Source organism: Elgaria multicarinata, chromosome 9 (assembly GCF_023053635.1).
Source record: "Elgaria multicarinata webbii isolate HBS135686 ecotype San Diego chromosome 9, rElgMul1.1.pri, whole genome shotgun sequence".
NCBI classification, from domain to species: domain Eukaryota; kingdom Metazoa; phylum Chordata; class Lepidosauria; order Squamata; family Anguidae; genus Elgaria; species Elgaria multicarinata.
In genome coordinates this window covers 59,093,614-59,098,098 of record NC_086179.1, presented here as the reverse complement: position 1 = coordinate 59,098,098, position 4,485 = coordinate 59,093,614, and positions in this window count along the sequence as shown.

Genomic DNA, 4,485 nt, shown 5'->3' with positions numbered 1-4,485 from the left:
AGTAAAACTCTCCAGAGAGAACATATTGAGGATGTGGTTTCAGCAGCTAGTGGGTGGTAGACCAGCTTGGGTAGCCAGCGAGAGTGGTGGGCAGGCTTTGGTAGTGACATGTTGTAGGGCAGGGGGCTTCAGCAGCGGGTGGTGGCAGCATATGGCTGATTAGCAACACTATGCCAAGGGCCCAGTGGGCTGTGGTGCTACCCTGCTTTCTTCATCATACTGTTGCTCCATCATGCTGAAACACTGAGGAAACTCAAAATGACTATTTAAGGCAGGGATAGGCAACCTAAGGCTCTAGGGCCATATGTGGTCCTCGCACCTAAAGATTAATACATTTATTCTGGTGTAAACTTTCATGGACACTGTTGACGTCATCAAATACATGAAGTGTTAATATCAAATTGGCAGGTCCTGCTGTTGGGTGGGGATATAAATTGCAATGTACTGAAATGCAGAAATGACAGAAAAAAAGGTTGCTCACCCCTGGCTTAGGGCAAGTGTTTTTGAGGGCCTTTATATTTTCTTTCATAGAAATTATTGTCCTAATGAACTGCACTCTGCAGTATAACTAAGGAGCAAACTACATGCCAAACATAAACAGCAAAGTTCTTGAGCAACAGGAGGTTTGACCCAAGTTTAGGAGATTCCTAGAAATTTAACCAGTATAAATTTATAATTGTTCACTTGGTGTGAGATAAGAAACAGCAGTTTCTTATGAATAAATATAAGAATACTGATTACTAACAAGGATATAAAATGGCAAAGTGAGAACACTTTTGGAATAAAATTTTAATATCAACTATCTGAATTTGGTAGAGGACTGTCAAGCCATTCATGAATCAAAGGAGAGGGGTGGCGGCAGACGGGGAGAGGAACCCTGTTCTGTTCTACTCTGAACAATAAACAACTCTATTAACATTAATACATTTTGATCTTTTGGCAAAAAAGAAACAAAAATGACTTTGTAGGGCCTAAAATTAGAGTGGTCTCTAACTTCATATACATGTTGTTTTATAATGTTTCCATGCTGAATGCAAACACTTACATTTGGGTTGATAGAAGCAAATTAACCTGCTGCTAAAGATAAAACTAATTCTGACTGCCTAGAGGGGGAAATACTAAAAAGGACACAAATGGACATTGAAATGCATTGGTTCATTCTGATTGGCCATAAGAAATCATTGGAAAATTTTAGGGGTCATCAAATCAAGATAAACATTTATTTTTTCATAGAAAACAACTCCAAATCAAAATACTAACTAACTGGATGGCTTTAGGGAACAACTATGAACCCAACACAATGATTTTTATGGATCATCTCCAAATAGATAAATAAATTGGAATTCAATGAATAGGACATAACAAGTCTTTTGCTGATATGGGTGTACACCTTTTCTAAGCCCAGCTATTCTCATGAAGAGCAGGCATGCCTGGAATATAGGGAAATCAGTTCTAAGCTGAACCATCCCCATGAATAGAAGGTTTCCTGGCATGTGCAGAAACCACCCCTAGTATAAACCATCCCAATGAAGAGCAGACTTGCCTAGAAATTGTGAATACCTTGAAGAGGAGGCTTGCCTGGTACAGGAGCACACAAAACCAGCTCTAATCTGAGCCATCCCCATGAAGGGGAAGCTTTCTTGCCATGCATATGCAGCAACTCTAAGCTGAGTCACCGCATGAAGAGGAGGCATGCCTGGCATTTGTGAAAACCACCTCTAAACTGAATCATGGCCATGAAGGAGAATTATGCCTGGCATGTGTGAACACCAAGGCAGGATCTACACTACTGCTTAAAAATGGTTTATAACAGTAGTGACAACTGTTGGGGTCCAGGACACACTACATATACAGTTTTCAAACCATATTCAAAGAGTCATACCCTGCTTAGTGTAGATCTGGCCCAACTCTAAGCTGAGACATCTGCATGTGGAGGAGACTTGCCTGGCAAGTAAGCTGATCTATTCCCATGAACAGAATGTGTGGAAACCAGCTCTATAATAAATCATCCCAATCAGCCCAATCACTTGCATAGCATGTATGAACACCAGGTCTAACCTGAGCCTCCCAGTGAGTGGGAAGCTTTCCTGCCCTGGGTATATGTCACTTCTAAACTGAGCCATCCCTATGAAGAGGGGACATGCCTGCCATGTGTGAAACCCAGTCTAAACTGAGGCATCCCCATGAACACGAGTCTTGCCTGGCATGGGTGCACACCATTTTTAAGCTGAGCCATCTCCATGTAGAGAAGACTTGAGTGGCATGAGCGAAAAGGAGGCATGCCTGGTGTGTGAGAAAATCAGCTCAAAGCTGATCCATCCCCATGAAGAGATTTGTTTGGCATGGGTGAACACCAGCTCTAAGACAAGCCAGCACCATGAAGATGAGGCTTGCCTGACTTCTGTGGAATTAATCTATTTACTTTCTCCTCAGCTTACTCCTAGTCCTTCTAAAACACCACACATCAAACAGCAGGCCTTTTCCCTGACTATCCCAGTTACTGCAACTGTTCTTTTCCACCTAGCTAGAATCCCCAGCCAATCAGAATTGAATTTACCTGATCAGGCCCCATCTAACAAAATTCAGATCAGATGTGTCTCTCTCCTCCCCCCATTTCAGAATATCATGCAACTACTACACAGACCTTTGATAATAACAAAACAAAGTCTCAGGCCTACACAGATACACTGTAGCCTCACAGAGGCCATGCAAATTAAACATTAATTGAAAGCAACACTTATACACAGGGATTCCTTCATATTTCCCAAAACCTTTTGTAAGGAAGTATTTTGATTTGGAGTTGTTTTTGATGAAAAATAACTGTTGCAAGTATTTTGATTTGAAGATTGTCCCTAAAATCCTCCAGTGATTTCCTGTGGAAATGAACCAGTGCATTTCAACGACCATTAAGTGTCATTTTTGGTATGTCCCCTTGGAGGGATTACAGTGCGGTTTAACACCTGCCTTGCATACAGGAAGTGTCAGGTCTCTGGCCTCACTAGTTAAAAGGATCGGGTAGGAGGTTATAAAGAAGGACCGTAGCTTAGTGAAATCAGAAATTGCATGCTACATATTAAACACACAGGGCCTCGTTCAAAATAACTCCTGCTATTTAATTGAACTGCCTCTATTAATTTTAGACTTTTGTGGACTTGTTTGCAAGATTGTGGCCGTGAGGTGAGGGAGTGAAGCTCGACATCTGTGAGGTTTTGTCTTGCTAGTTCTTAAAGAACCAAAACCTTATCCTTTTTGGAATATGGCTTCTGAAATCCTTTCCTTCACACTGAGAAGGATATACAGTTTAAGTGCATTTTCATAGCAGCTGATAACCGATTTCTGATTGCTTTTCTAGGCAATTCAAAGAGCTGTTACATTTCTTTTTCTTTCTTTTTTCCTTTTGGGTAAATACATTGTAAGTAGTTTATGATATTTTGACAGTTTAATTCTCCAGCATAATTTTCAATTCGTTACCTAGCCTCTAATGGATACAACTTTGTTAAACTGCATGGCAATACTGAGTCTACCTACCTAAAGCAATTCATGCTTCAAAATTCAAATTTTCTTCAGAATGAAATAAAAAAAATCACAGCTGCCATTAATCACACTTTATATATTACTTTCTGTCTTGACTGAAGTTTGTTGCATTTACTATTATAAAGTCTTTCCAAAACACATTAGTTAAATGGGGCTGAAAATCATGCATGCATATTTAATGGAAAAAAATCACAGATGTATCTCCAGTTTTAAGCCATAAACTATTACTTTTCTTAGACTATTAAAATATTCTGCCCCATTTAAAATGAGCTACATAATAAAACGATGTATGGTAATAATTTTACAAGGCTTTAATAATATAAAGCCCTTCTATAGCAAATGACTTTTTTTTGTTGAGCTTGTGTGCATAATTCAAGTGCTTTTGTTCTGTTCTGAAAAACAGAAGAAAGCATGTGGTGTATAAGTAGGATGGCCACTTACACATTGCCCCAAATGAAAAAATAAATCACGCACACCCCGGGACAGATTTGCATAAAATATACATATGTTAATATATATGTACAGATGCAAATTTAGAACTTATTACTATATTTTATGTAGAAATACTCTCATCATAGTGAGGAAGGCTGGGGCTTGTGACTTTTGTGCCTGCCCAGTGGCTAACTGTTGCACAACTCCCAGGCCCCAGCTGTCCCCTCCTTATGGTTCCTAATCTTTAAACCAGACTTGGAATGGAAGGCCCTTCAAACAGAGAATGACTTTAAATAAAGGACTATCCTTCATAAAGTAGGATGCATGGCAACCCTACATATAAGTACTACCCCAAAATGCAAAGGAATGGTGAAGTACATGGGAACTATCCAACAGTGTTCTTCTGCTAGCACTATTAATGTCACGCCAGAGAAAACCAATGCTTGTGCAATGTCAAAAGCACTTGCTAGTGCAACAGGAAGCCCACCATGTTAACAAATACTATTGACATTGCACAAA